The following is a 21,281-nucleotide window of genomic DNA, read 5'->3' as shown; positions in this document are numbered from 1 at the left end:
AGTCGTAATTTACTACCAGTCAGAACAACCTTGTATCAAAGGAATTTTCTGGCATCATTCTGACTTTTTAAATCATGCAAACAAAAAAAGAGAGAAAACCAAAGAATTGTCTCAATTATAAAAAAACATTTTCTTTGAATTTTATCTTCCTTCCAGTCTTTTCAGCAATTATTAGTTTCTTTGTCAAAGATTTTTTATTTGATTGGTCAAATAGGATGGTGATGTTAAAACATTATTCCCTTTTGTTGTTAGTTGACTTTAAAAACAAAATAATTTTTGGGTCATTTTCTCTGTTTTCATGAGAAAGATCCCTTTGTCTTTCGTTAATTGTTGAATCTTTTTTATGAGATGTTGACAGAAAACTGGGTAGAAATATCTTCCTTATTTTGTATATTATCACCATGTATTTTCTATTACAACATATGAAAATAATGCAGACTTATCTCCGATTTCTTGGGAAGACCCCTATATCTTTCTTTTTTTAGAAACCGCTCTAGAAATCTGTACTTGTGTACACTGAACTTAATGTAGTTTCGTTTCCATCTTGTAAAATGTTAATGTTCTGATGAGTGTTTTCTTCCTCCCAATGGCTCAGCAAAAAAGTCTTGGAGTTCACATCTCCAAAAACCAGAACATAGTGCACATTGCATATTCTTTTTCTCTGTATTTTTACAACAAAAAAACAAATTCAGTTTCAGTTTCCTTTTCTTTTGGTTTTATGTTTTAGTTTTATACTATTATTTGGATTCAGGTATTCATTCTATACTTGTTTCTATGTTATCCAACTTTAAAAACATCTTTGTATAAAGTAATGCTCCTTCCCATGAATATATATAAACACTAATGAAATGCAGACATAGAAAAATTAATACAAAATGTACTTTTAAAATATATATTTTTGCAGTTATCCAAATTATTCAAAATATGTGATTAAGTCATATAAAACCTCGGTGTTGATGATGTTGTCATTGTAGTTGGTCAAAATTCTGTTGAGGAACATTTTGAAATAATTTTTTCTTGAACATAAAGGTGAAAGATCCCATTATTTGATGTTTTTTACAACTTGGGAACACTTCAGACTGAACTGACTAGAATTGTAATCCATGACTGCAAATAGGCCTACAGACAAACATACCATTCAAGAGCACTTACAATCAGTTCTTCAAACATATCTTTGATTCTCTGAATGTACATAGATTTGTTCTATTGGTCTCTTGGTAGTACTAACTTAATCTAATCTCAACCAAAATACTATGGGTTTGTTTTTCTCCTTTTATGGAAAAATTGTGGAAAAGTGTTTCACTTTAGAAATTATTTTTATATTCTGATTTGAGAACAATAATGCATAATTTAATTTGTTTCAATAAAAACTTTACCTAAAAGGCTCCACAACTTTTATTTTATAAAGTCGGTGACCCATATTTTATATTGTTGCTAGAACTGTTTTCCACGTGTGTATAATAAGGCCCATCATGGCCAGGTGGATTAGGGTGCTTGACTCATAACCTGAGAGTCATGGGTTTGAATCCCTATCACACCAAACATGCTCATTCTTTCAGCTGTGGAGGTGTTATAATGTGACAGTCAATCCCACTATTTGTTAGTAAAAGAGTAGCCCAAGAGTTGGCAGTGGGTGGTGATGACTATATGCCTTCCCTCTAGTTTTACATTACTAAATTGGGGATGGCTAGTGCATATAGCTCTTCTTTAGCTTTGTGTGAAGTTTAAAAACAAACAAACATAATAAACTAATAAACATGATTTACTCAATATTTTCCAACAATTTTGTTTAAAGGTAGTGCATAAGATTATATAAATACATTCTTAATTGTTTGTTTGTTTGTTTTTTCCCTCATGTTTTTAATCAAAATGTTAAGTGTATCTGTGTTTTGTAATTAAAACAATTGAACAGTAGCTTTCCTAAAAATAGTGATGAATAAATATAAAATGTACAGTCAATCCAATCCCTTGGATCAGAGCATATATGCAATATGGTTGTGTACTGGGTCATTTACAACAACTTTGTCACTACATGTGTTATTTCAATATGGACAATTGCAATGCATTATTGGCAAAAACATTTGAGTTTCGATGCAATGAATGCACTCAACACAATAGAGCAGTCAGTTTCAGTAAGTAGCTGAGTGGATTTTTCCCAGGGGATGCCACCATTCTTTATCATTTCACTGAGTACAACAAAAGACCACTGTTGAAGTAAGTGCTTTTTGAAACTTCTCACTTCCATAAAAATGTCAAAGGGGAGATCCTCAATTCAAGTGAACTTGCATGACATGTTACGATAAAATCGTGCACGTATATAATATCGATACGAACATATATATAAGCCAAACAACAGTATATATACTCTTTCTCCAAAATACTTCTTTCAATCAGTTGATGTGCAAAGACTGTTGAATCAGTATTGATATTGATATGGAATTGTAAGAATTACAATTAATCATTTTTCTGTTAGGTATTCTAGAAAAGAAGCATTTTTATGATTTTAATGCTTTATTGTTCCAGAGATAGATAGATGTGTGTGTGTGTGTATATAATTAAGTGTAATTTTATGGAGAAAAACAGAGAAGAAACAAATGCAGCCACAGAACAAACATCGAAAATCTGGACATATCGTACATATATCATTATGTAATTTGTCCTGTTTTTTTTTTTGTGATACCAGTGGAAGTAAGGCCCAAATAACATTATGGATATACTCTTTAGACATGCAAGAACATTGTTTTGTGTCATTTTTAGCTGGTTTTTACCCACCAAAAATAATTTTTGTTTTTATATAGTAATTGAAAAATTAGTGTTTTTCATAAAAGGTATTATTTTGATAATAGGAAACATAATTGTTCCTGGGGAGGAAAAAGAAAAAAGAGGGTGAGACATTCACAAGCAACTCCTTAAAGTTCATCACAGGAGGTTTCAGTTTAAAAACTTTATTACTTTTGACAGTGGAAATTGGGCATTTATGTGTAGAACAATATTTTGAATATACTTGGCTTTCTGGGGATCTTTTATTATACAATATGTTATTTGAGACAAAATGGTATAGTACTGTGAATATGATATAAGAATTGAATTTATTAATTTAAGTATTTTTGTGTCTTTAGCATTGTTTTATTTTTATGACATTTAATATAATGCACAAAATGAATTTCATGTGAATGATAAAGGTCACTCTCAAAGACCACTGTATCAGTGGTCATAGGTATCCATGGGGTAACAAGGGGTGATATCCCCCTGCAAAATTATAAATATAATTCTTTCTTTATTCATTTAGCATATTTATATGTATTTGTTATTCTATTTTGCACTACTTTTTTCCCTTCATTTAGCATATTTATATGTATTTGTTATTCTATTTTGCACTACTTTTTTCCCCCCTAGAATAATATCTGTAGATGCTCATGTCAGTGGTCACTCTGCTTTGAAAAAAATTGTTTTTTAAACATCTTCTTTCAGAACAAACTGTGTTTTCAATACAGTATTTTGTATACTGTAACATTTATTTCAAAGTAACTAACTAATTAATATACAAATAGTTATACATCACTTAGTGTGTAATGCCTAACATGAAGATACAACCTGCTTGGAATACTGGATGTATCTAAAGTTATACATTACATATGTACATTGTTGAACGAGCTGAAGCAGTGAAATCTTTCTTCTCTTATAAGTTGGGCCCAGCATGGCTAGGTAGTTCAGGTGCTTGACTTGTAATCTGAGAGCTATGGGTTTGAATTTTTTTCTCCTGCCAAATATGCTCACTTTCTCAAGCATGGGGGTGGTATAATGTGATGGTCAATCCCATTATTCGCTAGTAAAAGAGCAGCCCAAGTGTTGGCAGGGGTTGGTGATAACTACCTGCCTTCTCTCTAGTATTTCATTGCTAAGTCAGGTACATTTCAAATTGTCCTTGTGCAGCTTTGCACAAAATTAAACAAACACTTACCAGTTATATGTTGCAAAAATATTGTATATGCTTCTCCACACAATACTGAGGTCCTGTTGTGTTGTAGATAACTACACAACTACTCAAAAGCCTTATCAATCAATCAAGGGAAATGAAAATTCCTATGTCCTTTTGTTGATTGATCAAATGCCTACTTAGCCAAAGTCTAAACATAGTATTCGTTGATGTTCTTCTTGTGGTCTAAGGTCACATGACACAAAATAATCTCAATCTATTTTGAGAAATGAAAATTTAAAACTGACAGTTCTGAGGAAGTTTTCTGAAAATTAATGGATTTACAATTATCTTGTTACTTATTTAGTATCTTCCCTTCCCTCATATTTTGTTAGCTACAGCTATAAGGCAACAATTACATCATGTTTGTAATGTAAAGTAGGCTGGTTTGGCTTGTACTTTTGTGTAGCAACAAAGCTGGAAGCTACATGAAAGATGTGATTGATACTCAACATTTAGAACAGTTATTATATGTGTGCTCAGTGAAATTTTTCTCTCTGAGATTTAAGGATAATCCTTCACTTAGGCAATGAGTAGGTTAGAGAAATTCAGTGATCTTGGAGCATTTTTGTGTTAAAAAATCTGGTAATATGAAGATAAATCTCAGATGTCACATCTTGTCTGGTCTACAAGTTTGTTATGTTAATTAACTTAGTAACTTGTTTCTTTCACAGAGCTTCCTAGTAGTTTTATCAGAAGAAAGTCAGGTAAGGAAAAGTGTTTTATGTTCATATTCATAATTTAAATTATTTTTTGCTATAACAAGTTTTTTAAAATACTATCATGAGATGTATTATGTGTTAATTAATTTTTAATATAGTTTGAAATGAACTGTTAAATACTTGTCTTTGCTACTTGCTTATATAATTGAGTTTTAATGTTTTTAGGTTTGGATAACAAGGTCCCTTGATATTTACTTTTTAAGTGATTTTTGACATTTCCTCTCTATATTTCAGTTTTTAATGAGATAAGATAGTCATACTGACACATTGTAAACAGTTAGTAAAACGTTGGATCCTGTAGATGAAGTGGCTTATAATACTTAGGATTATTAAACTGTGTGATACAGGTTTCATAGCATGAACAAATGCAGAGTCATAAATACAGAATATTTCTGAGTTAAATTATGGAAACAAGCATGTATTATTAAGAAGGATAAATGGAAATTTGATTTATTTCTGAGTTAAATTTTATAATATCATACTTAAAGTTACTTGTCTGTTATTTTAAATATTGTCTGAGTTCTCATTGATTGGAATAATATTACTTTTATCTTTGAAATATTAATGTAACAGTGTCACATGCATGAATTAATTTTATGATAATTAATTTTATAATATTAGAAATGTTAAATTTATTTTAAAGAAGTGAGGGCTCTCATTAGCATAAATGTTAACTTCAAATGAAGATAAAAAAGGAAACCTATATATGTGTAGTTTATCATCCTGTTTTGTATGTTGAAATAATCTTAGTGTATGCTTGAACTTCTTCAATACCTTCCTGGATCATGAATATTGGAGATTTATAATTGTCAGATCTTCCATCTGAATTATCACAGATATTTATAGATTTTATAATTTTAATTAATAAAATTTTAATACCCCCCCATTTAACTTATAGATACTTGTAACTGTAGTTTTAATACATGAGTTTTAATAAATATTATTCCTTCACACATGAGCTATTGCAGTTACCTTCTCAACACAATGACTAAACATAATGGGAACTAATTATATTAGTATACTATAAAGTGGAAGAATCAGTGTTGACATAACTAAAAATTAATATTTATTACCATGTTACTCCTACAGCAGCCACACATAAGAAGTTGAATATTTAGTTAAATTGCAGACAAAATAGGAAAATTTTTTTTCCTTTTGAGATGTTTGAAATTCTGAAGAATTCTTAATTTTATCTGAGTGTATAACATCTATCTTGTTACAAGAAATTCCACGTGTTTTTGTATATTCAAAATTATTTAAAGTTACTGAAAACATTCAAGAGAATGGGATTTCTAATGCAAAGTATTTTTTTAATTAAATTCAAGTATTATTTGTAAAATAATGAGAAAATATCTTAGCAGATGTTTTAAATTTATTAAAATATAAAAATAAATTAAAAGCTTTTTTTCATACTTTAAGTACCTGGCTTAAAATGGTTTCCATTTCATTACTGAAAGATCTAAATATTTTATGACCATTTGAAGTTTTTGTTATACACTTAAACAATTTTAATTAAGACCTAAATATCTATACATATAGTTCAAGTTTTTCTATTATGACTTTTGTTATTAAAATTATTATTTTTTTATTAATAACAGGTAATGTTCATGCATTAATATTTGAAATAATACTCCATGAAGGTTTTAAGTTTCTGTACATTACTTATAGTTGGGACAAGATGAATTTCTCTTAAGTTAAAATTTAAGTATTTTTTTATAATAAACAAATAATAAGAAACCAGTTTTTACTGTATACACAATAATAATAGTGAATGATCAATATACGTTGAACCATAGAAAAACAAACTTACCATATTAACTTATACCTGTTCAGTTTTTGCCGAACATTATGACCCAGAAGAAGATGATGATGATGACAATGATAAGGTAAGATAATTAAATATATTTGTGACAGGTACTTAATGGATGATGTCAAACAAACTACTTGAACATTGTTGTGGCTTTTTAAACATAGCAGCATGATAAGTTTTGGAAAGATGTTTTAATTAAGTCCTAACTCAATAAACAAGAGTTATTTAAAAGTTTTATACCCTAACTTGCAATCATAATGAATTAGTTTTTCATGTATGTAGGAAAAACTGGCTTCTATCTGTTAGTTACTTATATCCATTGAGCTGTAAAAATTGTTTTTCATGTTATGAATACTTGTATGGGTTTTTTTTTTTTTTTTTAGCTTCTTGTTGTTCAGAGTGTTAGTTCATTTTTCATCCTTTCATACAACAGTAACAACTGGTAAGAATGTGACACATGATTTACTAGGTAAATGCCACTCTGACCTTTCAGCTTATTTGGTTCAATTTTTCCCTCTGAGAGAACATTAAACAATATGTAATGCATATTTCACTGTATACCTTAGTGTATTGAAACAGCTACAGACTTCTCATGGTTGTCAAGTACATATCTGTTCTTTGATATCAGTCAAAGACAACATTGTTCAAACACTGTCACATATTAATAATATTACTTTGAGAGCTGTTGACTTAATATGCACTTATGTTGTGAACGGAAGCATGATGAATTATTCAGTCATCTTAACACAATTCCTTCTTATGTTTTTTTACACAGTTAATAACTTTTTTATACAGATGTTCTAGTCAAATGAGAAATGTGTTGATACCACTTGAACAGCTTCAATTCTCTCTGGCCACATGCTACTTAAATGTGTCAGTTGATAGGTTTAGCTGTATTAAATTAATTTTATATTTACTTTTTCAGGTTGTCTATCCCAAGTCAGATGAACAAAGAAAGCAGCTGGCTGAAGCAGTTAAGAATATTCTTTTGTTCCGATCACTAGAACAGGTACTTAGAAAAGTTTTCTTTAAAGACTTAATATGGATAATTCAGAGTATGATAATTGATTATAAGTTGTAGAATGCTGCAAGTATAATTTATTATTTGTTAAACATGCCCATTAGTTTAGATGGCTGCTGAGTTTATTTTTTAAGTCCAATTACCATGTATTTTAGAATTTTATTTAAAAAAAAGGTATTCTTAGTGTGGAGTCTGTTGGAGAACTATAAATTGTATAAACTTGCATTTTCATATATGTTTCACTTTGAAACTTAACATGTAATGTCTCTTCTTACTTCTCATGGTGTTTATTGTAATGAAACAGTTGTTTAAATATGATATCTTTTGTTTATCATGCAGGTATTTCAATGTTGTGACTTTGTTTTTTGAAGTATTGTGTAATTTCATTATCTGTTGTTTTGTTTTTTTCAGTTACTGTTATATGGGATATCCCAAAAACTTCATGTATAGTCGTGTTAATATCCAGTTCAGTTGTAACTATGTAAACTTTAGTTTTATAAATAACTATTTTTAAAACAAGTATCGCACATGGATTTCAACATTACACATTTATGTGTCTAAGACATGGTTGTTCTATCTTTATAGCTAGTGGTTTATCATCTAGTTTTATATTTTTAGTTATAAAGGCTAAACTTTGTTTTTGAGAATAATGAAATATATTTCCAAACTATGTTTTATATTTTATCAACATATCTAGACAATTATACATTTACATGTAGCTTATAGGGCTCGGTTTGTCTTGCTATATAGTTCCTAAACCAGAATATATTTGAGTAACAAGCATTTTTATGGTAATCTATTATTTGCACTTTTTAAACCCAAAACTTCTGGCATGATAACCAAGTGTGCTACTAGCTAAGCTAAAGGACTAATCTGATACCAGTAAGGCACACATTTTGATAATTCAAATCACCATATTTCAAACTCTCCTTGGATATTGGTGATAATACCTAGACAAACCTTTAAATAACAGCATTAAATGGAACACTCAACCTCAATAATAACATAAGCTAAGCTTAATAACTCAAATAGAATATTTCTAACTTGTCACTAATTTAGTCTCTTACATCAAATCAATAATACTGCTTTTAAATTATGACTTGTTTTCTGTCTCTCATGATTTTCTTAATTAACATCACGTGGCAACAATTCTATAACCAGTGTGTGCATTATCTATCAAGGGTACATATATACATTTTTATTGCAATTATATTTTAGTATGATACAAATTACTGAATCTGTTTTGAAAAATTGTGTTTTATTATGTTAAAATTGTTATTTGGCTGTTGGACCAGGTGTGGCTGTGTGGCTTGAGTACTAAGCTGTGAATTCCAGGGTTCATTGATTGCTTTCCATTGCTACAAAATCAACTACTGCATTTTGGATTTATAGTGGAATTATAGGAGTAACAGTCAAGTCTAATTATTTGATTATAATAACCCAAGAGTTGGTAATAGGTGCTATTGACCAGCTGCCTTTCTTCAGTTCATATCAGTTCAGAAATAAAGGATAACTGATGCAAATAGTTCTTGTGTAGCTTTGAGTGGATATCCAAAACACATAATATTCAGCTGATAGGTTGAATTCTGTGACACGTTTCTTTAGAATTCCCAGTGTCTTACATTCGACATAAGATCAGTAATGATTGATACAACTACAGTATTGATCAATTATTACTTCACAGCTCCTTTTAGTTAATAAACTTCCTTCATGCAGAGATTTGATGACAGTCTTACCTGTGGCAACACTTATGAGATAATTGTTTTAGTTTAATAATATTTAATTTTATATATTTCAATAGCATAATTGCTTGTTTTTTATTTACTTTCCTGAGAGTATTTACACAGATGAAAAAACAATTAAAATGAAGATTTCTTTTTTTTAGTCACTTTTCTTGAGAAGTAAATACATTGTATCGTTAAATTTAAGTGTACCCTGAAACAATGACAACCAGGATGTACTTTATATTGAACAGTTTTATTAATACCTAATCTTTTCAAGGGTATTTCAAGAACTCTCCATCTAGTTCAACAGATTATTCATATGACACATCTGTTCTTTGTGTGTGTGTGTGTGTGTGTGTGTGTGTGTGTGTGTGTATAGATGAAAAGTGATTTTTCAAAAATTTATTTTTAAGAATAAAGCAAATATTTGTGCATAAAATCACTACTTTTTGAAACAAGAAAAAATTTCAATAACATGAATTGAATTTTCTAAAGGTGGGTCATTCCATGTCAAATCATCCAGGGGGCTGCAGGTGATTCTACAGAATGTCTTGAAAAAATTCACATGTGCTCATATACCCATATAATGAAAAATTGCCAAAGATTAGATCAATATCTCTAATAGTTTCTGATTTACAACCCTGTAACATTTAGTTAATTTTTGTTATTTGTGGTGAATTTATTTTTAGGCAACTTTGGCTGCTTAAAGCTGCAAGAGTAATGGTGGTAGAAGGCTGAAATTTACTACACTGACTGAATTAATCTCGCAGAATTCAAAAATGGTCTCAAACCAAGTTTATCTCTTAGGATTTTCATAGTGAGGCTGTAAAATTACCTGAAAATCCAAAATCGTAAAAACCATTGATTTATTTAATAAGTCATAGCTCTAAGACTTAATATGATACAAAGCTGAATTTTGTTTTCAAATTTTATATAACATATCAGTTGATAAATCAGCAATTGTTGTAATGAAAAGTCTATTAAATCTCCTGTAAAAAAAACTAGCTGCATGCAACTTTTTTATGACGTAGCTAAAAATAGCCCTACTTCAGGCTACAGTTTGACAATGTCACCAGTTATTCAGCCTTTTCAGATTTTTACTATATATTCTTACATCTCTGAATATGATCTACAAAAAAAATTAAGATGGTGTTCAACCTACTTTCTGAGTTATAATATTTTAATGTATCCCCTGACCATACGTTTTTTATTTAAAAAAAATTCAGTTTAGGTGTGTTATTGTGTGCAAATATATCCATACAATCCATTCAAGAGCAATGACACTATGAAGAGCAATGAAGAGTTTCCTTAGGTGTAAATGTCTCTGAGTGAGATTCAGCTGTTTCCATTTTGGAAGGACCTGGTTCATCCTCTGGTGGATGTTGTGCCAAATTCTTTTGACAGCTGATGCACAGCTTTTGTCATGGTTTTACTCCTGCCATTCTGGCAGTGTCCTGATCCACTGGGTGAATGGATCCTGCAGCAGGCAAATATTCAGAATTATTTTATTTTGAAAAATAATAAATTAACAGGCAGCCTAAATAAAATTTTAGCATGTACAATCGGATAATATAACAGAGAATAAATGTTCAATTCATAAAACTGGGACTCAATAATCTGACTTCAACAAATGATATTTCCACCCTAGATATATAGAAATATTACTATTTACTTACTTGATATTTGTTTTGCATGGATGAGCTTAGGGGTAAGCACAAAATCTTTGCTCATTTTCATAGCAAGTGAGGAACATCTTCTCATGAAGAAAACATACTGAATCAATATTATTCTGTTGAACATCTGATCCCCAAGTTAAAAGTGTTATTTCTTCAGTGGAAAATGAATGCAGTCTTTTTAGTCCAGTTTTACGGCAATACTTCTTTAAGTGACATGGATCAGCTAAATAAGTTCCTATACTGCACTCAGGTAAATCATGCATACCCTCCATCTCAGTGGTCATTGTGGTCTGATAACCCCTGAGATTATGTCACTGGCTTTTATACTGATCCATTATTGTCCAATAAATTAGGATTATGTCATCATCAAAATTTTTTCAATTATTAAAAGAATCTCGCCATTCTTGTGCAATGTAACCAAATGTGTTTGGACAGATTTCTAATGTTTCAGGATGATGTAAGACAAAAAGTCACTGGTCATACAGTATATGATAATTAATTAAATAAATATTGCAAATATGTAATTCAAATAAATCAATTATTTTATTTAGGCTGCCTGTTAATTTATTATTTTTCACAACCTTGATTTTTTGAAGATCATGTTCAGAGATGTAAGAATATATGGTAAAGGCTGATTAGAATATTTCAATGGGATTCATACATTATTTCAAAATTGTATGGATATATTTGCACACAGTAACACACCTGAATTGAAGTTTTTTTTCAAGTAAAAACATACAGTCAGAGGATACTTTAAAATATTATAACTCAAAAAGTAGGTTGAACACCATCTTGATTTTATTGTAGATCATATTCAGAGATGTAAGAATATATGGTAAAAATCTGAAAAGGCTGAATAACTGGTGACATGACCAAACTGTGGCCTGAAGTAGGGCTATTTTTAGCTAAATCATAAAAAGTTGCATGCAGCTAGATTTTTACAGGAGATCTAATAAACTTTTAATTACAACAATTGTTGATTTATCAACTGATATGTTATAGGAAATTTGAAAAAAAGAGCTTTGTATCATATTAAGTCTTAGAGCTATGGTTTATTAAATAAACCAATGTTTTTTACGATTTTGGGTTTTCAGGTGATTTTACAGCTTCACTATGAAAATCCTAAGAGAGATAAACTTAGTTTGAGACCAATTTTGAATTCTATGAGATTAATCCGGTTAGTGTAGCAAATTTCAGCCTTCTACCACCATTACTCTTGCAACTTCAAGCAGCCAAAGTTGTCCAAAAATGAATTTGCCAAAAATAACAAAAATTAACAAAATGTTACAGGGCTGTAAATCAGAAACTATTAGAGATATTAATCTAATCTTTGGCTGTTTTTCATTATATGGGTAGATGAGCACATGTGAATTTTTTTCAAGGCATTCTGAGGGGGTCACCTGGAATATTTTCCAAAATCTGGATGATTTGGCATGGAATGACCCAGGTAACTTCTGTAAATTGCTGAGTTTGTGTTATTTGTTTTGTGTTAGGAACAAGTACAAGAAGTACTAGATGCTATGTTTGAAAGAAAGGTAAGTGTAAAACAGTTTTTGTTCTTTTGTTTTTGTAAACTTTATCGGCTGTCATTTTTCATATAACATACCTTCTCAACAACATTGCATTGATATATATATTTGACACAAACCCATAGCAAGAAAATCATGAAATCATTATGTTGAATTTCTCTTTTAATCCAGAAAGGTTTAGTGTAGGTTAAAGACCAGGTAATATGGTTTGACCAAAAAGTAGTAAAAGTGAAGACTATAGTGCCTAAGGATAGCAAGCTTTAACTATATGTGGAATTACTACATAACTGTCTTTTGTAAACAAAAAACAAGAGTCAGTACTTTACTTGTCAACTTCTATACATTGCCGATATAAGTTTATTAAACTTACCAGTTATGTTTGATTTTTATAATTTTATGTTGTGTTTTCATATAGTTGTGATACATTAAAGTAGCTCAGACAAAAAACAGTTTTATGTTCTCTGAAAACAAATACTTTTGTTTGATTAACCAATAATAACTTCAATCCAAAAAATGTGTGTATTTACTACAATTTATATTTGGTAATTTTAAAATTAATTAGTGGGTACAGCAAGTTAACCTTAATATTTGTTTTAATATTGTTCATTGAGATATTTATTGCTAGTTTTTTAACATTATTTACTTTATTATGTTATCCTATAGAATGTTGGATTTCCATTATACAAATTAAGCCATTTTATCCTTCTTATAGCATTTTTTCATATATTGCTGCTTATAATTTGATGTATTCTATTGATTGTCTAACAAACTAGCATTGTAACCTTTAAGAAAAAAATATTGATAATAGTTGTAAAAATGGGACCTTATAAAGGAAAATGTATTTATGTTTTGTTAATTACTGCTTTATTATTCATAGGATTCTTATCTTGTAATTTTCTTTTACTTCTTTATTAGAGCTTGAAGTGTTCACACTGATTTATTTCCAGGTTCAGACTGGAGATGTAATCATTCGTCAAGGAGATGATGGAGATTACTTCTATGTTATACAAAGGTTAGCCTAAATCTTAAATATATCTATTCACATTCAAGTTATGTCATAAATGTAGCACACTCTTATATCAGAGCCCTTAAGCTGCTTGTATCTAACACACTCAAGTCTTAACTGTTAAATTTTGTTAACGTGTAAATATAAGGATAATTAAATTTATGTACATTACATAAATGTAAAAGTTACAAGTATACTAATAACTTACTTGTATGTAAGTATGATACAGTGGTTGATTTGGTGAAAATGAGTATTTTAAAATTTAATAATATTAACATAATTATTATGTACACACACTTACACAAACTTTAAAGTTAACCAGTGAACTTTTATATTGTTTCTTACATTAATGTTTATTTATTATCATTTGTCACCAATCATCAAATGTATTCAAAGAATCTGCTAATGTAATGCTAACAATTCAATAATTTTCATACAATCTTGGCAATCTGACTTAAACATTATCTTGCATTTTGTTGAAGTGTGAAAAATTATAATGTATTAAAGTAGTGTGTATGGGTGTGCCTATATATAACTTTAAGAATTTGTAACTTGTGGAGGCTTGCAGGAGATTAAGCTCCATTTTTTTTTAGTACAGTTACTCAGTATTAAAATAGGATAACACACTATAAATAGTGTTTTTCCACAAAAGTTATAATTTCTGATTAACATTTAAATATGTTCACACGTGCATCTTGTCTTAAAATGTGAAGATAAAAATCAATTAGTAACTTATTAAAGATAGAACATCAACATTTCAGTATCTTTCTGTAACTTTCATTAGTATCTGTTAGGTTTTGTGTAGGGGCTAAATTCTTTATAGTAGGTGTTTGTAACTTGTTGGAGATAAGTGCAAACAATAAACAGACAGCACAAAATTCACTTGTTTTAAAATGTTATTCAAAGCAAATCAAATGTATATGCAAATGTTTTTACACTATAAAATATCACAGTTGTATCTAAAGCTCTAAATAATTCTTTTCTTGTCGAAAGTCCACACAGGCTGCTTCAATTACTTTGAAACCAAACTGACATGAATTATTTTTCTCTGTTCTGTTTCGTACTTTACAATCTCTGATAAATTCACTTGCATTACCACAGCTGTATCCAGAACTTTAAATAATTCTCTTTTTAGCCTAAGTCCACACAGGTGGATTCAGTTACTTTAGCTTGTTTTGTCAAAGGGTATTTTATTCTCATTCACCTCTGTCAAACTATGAAACTTACTTTAAATATTGCCCCTTACAGCTAAACTAACAATCAGACAATATAACTTCATTTTCACTAACTTGACTTTTTTTTTTTAACTTAATTTTATTTCTCTTGCACTCTGTATCTGCATGCATTTATGACACAAGACAAAAAAATCTAGAAATATCTAGCCCTCTAGTGACAACAATATTCATATAACAAGAAAAATTTAGAAGCGTCAAGTAAGGTGACATTAACAATATTGCAAAAGCCTTGTAGAACAATTAAACTGCATAAACAAACTACTAATCATATAGAGTTATGTAACAAAACTTGTTACAGCTATCACTTAAAATAGTTACCTTTCAACACTTATTAAATAGTATCAGTAGATAAACTAAATAATAATTCTGAAACTAAACAGTCTTGTATATGTGACAGTATTCTTGTTGTGGATAAACTAAATAATAATTCTGAAACTAAACAGTCTTGTATATGTGACAGTATTCTTGTTGTGGATAAACTAAATAATAACTCTGAAACTAAACAGTCTTGTACATGTGACAGTATTCTTGTTGTGGATAAACTAAATAATAACTCTGAAACTAAACAGTCTTGTATATGTGACAGTATTCTTGTTGTGGATAAACTAAATAATAACTCTGAAACTAAACAGTCTTGTATATGTGACAGCATTCTTGTTGTGGATAAACTAAATAATAACTCTGAAACTAAACAGTCTTGTATATGTGACAGCATTCTTGTTGTGGATAAACTAAATAATAACTCTGAAACTAAACAGTCTTGTATATGTGACAGTATTCTTGTTGTAGATAAACTAAATAATAACTCTGAAACTAAACAGTCTTGTATATGTGACAGCATTCTTGTTGTGGATAAACTAAATAATAACTCTGAAACTAAACAGTCTTGTATATGTGACAGCATTCTTGTTGTGGATAAACTAAATAATAACTCTGAAACTAAACAGTCTTGTATATGTGACAGTATTCTTGTTGTGGATAAACTAAATAATAACTCTGAAACTAAACAGTCTTGTATATGTGACAGCATTCTTGTTGTGGATAAACTAAATAATAACTCTGAAACTAAACAGTCTTGTATATGTGACAGTATTCTTGTTGTGGATAAACTAAATAATAACTCTGAAACTAAACAGTCTTGTATATGTGACAGTATTCTTGTTGTGGATAAACTAAATAATAACTCTGAAACTAAACAGTCTTGTATATGTGACAGCATTCTTGTTGTGGATAAACTAAATAATAACTGAAACTAAACAGTCTTGTATATGTGACAGTATTCTTGTTGTGGATAAACTAAATAATAACTGAAACTAAACAGTCTTGTATATGTGACAGTATTCTTGTTGTGGATAAACTAAATAATAACTGAAACTAAACAGTCTTGTATATGTGACAGTATTCTTGTTGTGGATAAACTAAATAATAACTCTGAAACTAAACAGTCTTGTATATGTGACAGTATTCTTGTTGTGGATAAACTAAATAATAACTGAAACTAAACAGTCTTGTATATGTGACAGTATTCTTGTTGTAGATAAACTAAATAATAACTGAAACTAAACAGCCTTGTATATGTGACAGTATTCTTGTTGTAGATAAACTAAATAATAACTCTGAAACTAAACAGTCTTGTATATGTGACAGTATTCTTGTTGTATATGTGTACATGATAACCTTCTTTCTTTTCTGTTAGTGGAACTTACAACATCTATGTCAACACGGATCAAGAAAATGAAAAGTTTGTGGGTAAATATGAAAATTCTGGCAGTTTTGGTGAACTTGCACTGATGTACAATCAGCCCCGTGCTGCTACAATTAAAGCAGCATCTGAGGGATCTCTCTGGGCAATGGTATGATATATTTCACAAGCTATCATTAATTGAACACTAAATAAATTCAATAAAGTAGGTATAATGTTCATACCCAAAAATAACAAGAAACAATTTGTAAAAATGTTGCTTTCACTGTAGTACTAATGAACAATTAAGTTTCAGTGATGTCGAGAAAACCCACTTGTAGAGAAAAATATATATGTAAAAACAGCTCTTTTGAGTTGAGAAAATTTTTTATGTAGAGGAGCGAACAGCGTTTCGACCTTCTTTGACCATCGTTACAAACCTGTGAGTCTGACGATGACCGAAGAAGGTCAAAACGTTGTTCGCTCCTCTACATATAAAATTTTCTCAACTCAAAAGAGCCGTTTTTACATATAACAATTAAGTTTGTCTAAATTCAAAATTATGAACGTTTTGTGATAAAACTCATGTATTTATATTTGAATTGTGTATTTGTGTTTATATAAATATTTTTTATATTCATATTATTTAATCAATATTTACTTAAAATAAGTATTTAGGTGTACTAATACTGTTCACACACCGTTTTTCTCCCAGGAATCCTTTCTTACATTATGTGGATTGTAAGACTGTAGTACTACTGTCTACTACTCTAAAACAATGGAAATGTTTTTATAAATATACTTTAATTGCATATATAAATATAGTTAAATACTGTGGTAATTTTTTTCACTCCAAAATGCTGAAAATATTTCATAAATATATGTTAATTACATGTATAAAAATAATCAAACACTGTAGAAATATTTCTCACTCTGAAACATTGAGAATATTTTATAAATATATTTTAATTACATGTATAGCTATTTTTATGATATTATCATCCAGGCAGATAAGACTTCAAATAACTGTAAATTATGAGATAAAAATAACCAACTGCTACTCTAATGTTTGATATAAAACACCCAGGTTTCCTCATCTTTCATCTGTACAAGGTAATAATCATAATTTTAGAACTATTTGATAAAAATTGAGTTTTATGAAATAAACATTTCTCCCATAAAACAAAGTATTAGAATATTTATAAAATAAATTTAATGCAAAAAAAATGTTAACTTGTTTCTGAAGGTATAATAAATCCTATTCCTGTGATGTTTGATAGAAAATTTGATTAAATTTTGGATATATTATAAAATATTTGTCATTAAAGCTGAAATAAGAATACAAAAAATCTTGATGAATTGAATAAAACAAAACCATGTTATAAATAGTTTATATGTTTTAAACATCACACTGTTGTAAACAAAGTAGTTATTGAGGTTTTGGAGCATATTTTTCTGACTACTTCTCCATAGGACTTTTCTGTCTGATGTTCATAAAGTGGATTAGATTATCATTTCTTTATAAAAGAAACTCTGAATTTAGTAGTAATCCATGTTGACAGCACTCCAGACATTCTTAGAGGGATTTACCTGAATTCATCTTGGAGTTCTGTACTGGTTAACATACACTCTCATCATGGTTTCTCTCAAACCATTGTTGAACATAGCATGAGCTATGGCATAAAGAAGTATTATCATATTGAGTTCCATTAATGTACTTGAAGTAACTTATAGTTAAAATAGATAAAGGAGAGAACAATGTTTCAGCTTTCTTAGGTCATCATCAGATTAAGAAGATGACTTGGGAAGGTCAAAACTTTGTTCTCCTTATCAGTAAAAGTGTTAATACACATACCAAACATACGGAGGTACATATTTAATTCAAGTGGGTTTCTTGTCATCAAGAAAGGCACTCGTAGCTTCCTTAAATATCACTATACTACCTGAGTTACTGATAAGATAAATAATACATTCATATCCAGTGTTCTCCAGTTAAATTCAAATACAACCATCCAGAGAGGGACAACATATTCATATATATTGTTCTCCAGTTAAATCCAACTACAAGTATCCAAAGAAAAACAGTAAATTGTGGAACTCATTGCTGTATTTTTGTACAGGAACCAGCAGTGTATAGCTTCATTTTCTCAAGATGTATTGACCTTTAGTCCTGAAGCCATGGCCTTCAGATTTAACGTCAAGTGTAATTCTTGCATAAATCACAAGTATTGATGAGTAATTAATTTTGTGGAATTGGGACAATATTTCACATCAGATCCCCTATGGTTTCTCATTTCCACAACACATTAACCATGATGAATTTGAATAAAATCTGATGGGATGGAGGTGTTGAAATTCTGTACTACCATTTCTACATCTAGTAGCTTAACCATCTTTGAAGTTCAGTAAGATTCTTTTACAGTGGTATTTTGAGCCTGCATTACTGTGTGTGAAGGCTGCTGACATGTACATAATTGTTCACTATTGAATGGAATGTACATACTGTTAATACATATTTATTATTTTATGGGACTTTGTCATCTCGCTGCTTGTAGTAGTGTGATCTGTGTTTGGTTGCTTGGCTAGAACTTGTGTTAATCTGCTTTCACAAACAACAGGAAATTATTTGTTTAAGAATAGTAACTTATATTCCATTACTCACTTATTTTCACACAGATTAATTTTTTAATGTTTTGTATTTACCATTTTGTGTCACAAAATTATAAAGGTTATTCTCCAAAAAACCATGTTGAGTAATGTATAATGTTTCAAAATCTGAAAATTTGAAATGAAAAGAAAGGCAAAAATATTCATGATATTAATGTGTATAAAGTTTAATTATGTGTGTGGTTATGGTTGAACATTTTTATGTAAAATAAAATGTCAGTTGTAGGGAGGGACTAGTTATATGAATATGCACTTCAGTTAGTTAAAATTAATTTATTACTTCAACTTTTTTGCTGCAGAGTCGACAAGTCTTTAGGAAAATTGTACTTAAAGGTGCTTTCAAAAAAGAGGAAAGAGTATGAGACACTTTTGGAAGGAGTTCCTATGTTACAGTCCCTAAATGTAAGCTTGATTATTTAAACATTTTAGATTTAGAAGGATATTATCTGAAGTATGTTTTTTGCCACTATCATGTGTATATTAATAAAAATATTTCCATTTTACTCATAAAATTAAATACATAAATATAAATTGCAGGGAAATAACTACAATATTGTTTATGAGGCTAAAATTATTCTGTAATTTTTAAGTATTTCATAATATTGTACGAAGTCCAACGTGTGTCTATTGTGTTTTTGTTTATAAACATTTTTTTAAAACACACACCATGGTCACCACCGATGACGCAACCAAAAACCATTCCATGAGCTTCTTTCATTTCAGCAGGTGGACTCAAATTGGCTACTGTACATTTTAAATACACATGCATTGTAACAATCAGTGAATGTCTCATTGTTTGTAATATATAGTGTATGTATGATTTCAGTTTCACCAGTTATGTTCCAGTTTGTGAATTCGTAGTACAGTATATGTTTTTAAATAGTCAATGTCTTTCTAAAACAAGTTGTTTTTTTTCAGTGTATTCCCAAGTTTATGATGAACATTGTACATCAAGTAACTTAGTCATAATTATGATATTTAAAACAACATTTAAAATTCTGAAGAATGTTTCTTTAGTGTTATACAGTATTTCTAACAGTAGTATTATGTCTTTAGTACAAATTGCACCACTTAATATTTGTAATTTTCTCTATACATTGTATAAGCTTTTGAATTTTCATCAGGACATGTGAATTCAAATCTTTCTATACTTGTGCCATTATTAAAATTAAGATGTTTTGATGCCTTTACATTTTCTCTCAGAAGTAATTTAGTGTTGTACTTTTGTTAATTTCTTGTGTTTTGGTATACATATAGCATCGAGCAAGTTAAGTTTTATTGATCCAAGTTACATAATAAAATGAAAGAGTGAAAACTGAACATAGCATACATTAGTTCATTTAGTGTTATTGTTGGTGGCCAAATAAACGTATATATTTATGAAAAACAACCAACTGATTAACTGTAATTTCAAATATGATAATTTTTATGAAGTCATGTACATTTTATTGTGGGCTAGTAGTTTCATGGAGTTCGAGGGGACTTAACTGAAGTGTCTAAGCTTGTAAAAATAAATGATAGTGTTGTGTCTCAGAATGGTTGGTATGGATATTAACACTTTTATTAATAAAGCAAAGAATGACATTTCAACATTGTTCTCTGCTTTATTAATAAGTGTTAATGCATGTAACAGCCATTCTGAGATACATAATGGGTTTCTCAGCATCAGTAATTGATAATGTTGATTCTTCATACTTAATTATGTAATTATAGAACTAGGGAACACAAATATAGATTTAGGGAAGGTAAGATGTGTCTTCAGCTAAGACAGTGTTATATTTCAAACAGGTGGTTGGTCAACAGAAAGGATTGGAGGCAGTAAATTTGAGATAGTTTAAATGAGAGTTTGGTAGATATATGAATGATAAGAGCTGGCTCTAAAGTGGATTTTGTTTTTTACTTTATTTAAAACTTTTTGTTTGACATAAAGTATGGGACAGCTGAGATGGACCAAAAGGTCCCTGGTTTTCCCAATACATTATTATAACTTATATTTGTATTTTAAGTTTCTTTGTTTTGTTTGTATTTTATTCAGTTTTGTTGAACTGGTTTATGACATAAAAAAAAAGAAAGAAAATTACAATTGCAGAGAGAAGAGATGATACTCTGGCTGCTGCTGTACTCATTTAACACACAAATAGATTGTTTTCTGTTACAGATTAAATACACAATCATGACTGCAATAAAGCCAACCTCTAAAATATTTTTATTACACAAATATTAATTATTCATCC

At 29.4% G+C, this 21,281-nt stretch overlaps 1 pseudogene across 1 annotated transcript in view; it reads left to right on the top strand.

The window, feature by feature from the left end:
• LOC143256526 (cAMP-dependent protein kinase type II regulatory subunit-like) overlaps positions 1–21,281 on the top strand; it is a 36,925-nt pseudogene that overhangs the window by 6,307 nt on the left and 9,337 nt on the right. The window contains exons 2-8 of the transcript XR_013031395.1: positions 4,651–4,683; positions 6,532–6,584; positions 7,434–7,517; positions 12,423–12,464; positions 13,406–13,470; positions 16,396–16,552; positions 19,347–19,449. The product of XR_013031395.1 is annotated as a cAMP-dependent protein kinase type II regulatory subunit-like (transcript). The remainder of the gene's footprint in view (positions 1–4,650; positions 4,684–6,531; positions 6,585–7,433; positions 7,518–12,422; positions 12,465–13,405; positions 13,471–16,395; positions 16,553–19,346; positions 19,450–21,281) is intronic.

The sequence above is a fragment of the Tachypleus tridentatus genome, chromosome 7 (genome assembly GCF_004210375.1).
Source record: "Tachypleus tridentatus isolate NWPU-2018 chromosome 7, ASM421037v1, whole genome shotgun sequence".
Taxonomy (NCBI): domain Eukaryota; kingdom Metazoa; phylum Arthropoda; class Merostomata; order Xiphosura; family Limulidae; genus Tachypleus; species Tachypleus tridentatus.
Note: the sequence above shows the minus strand (reverse complement) of the source record. Positions and strands in the feature narration are given on the sequence as shown.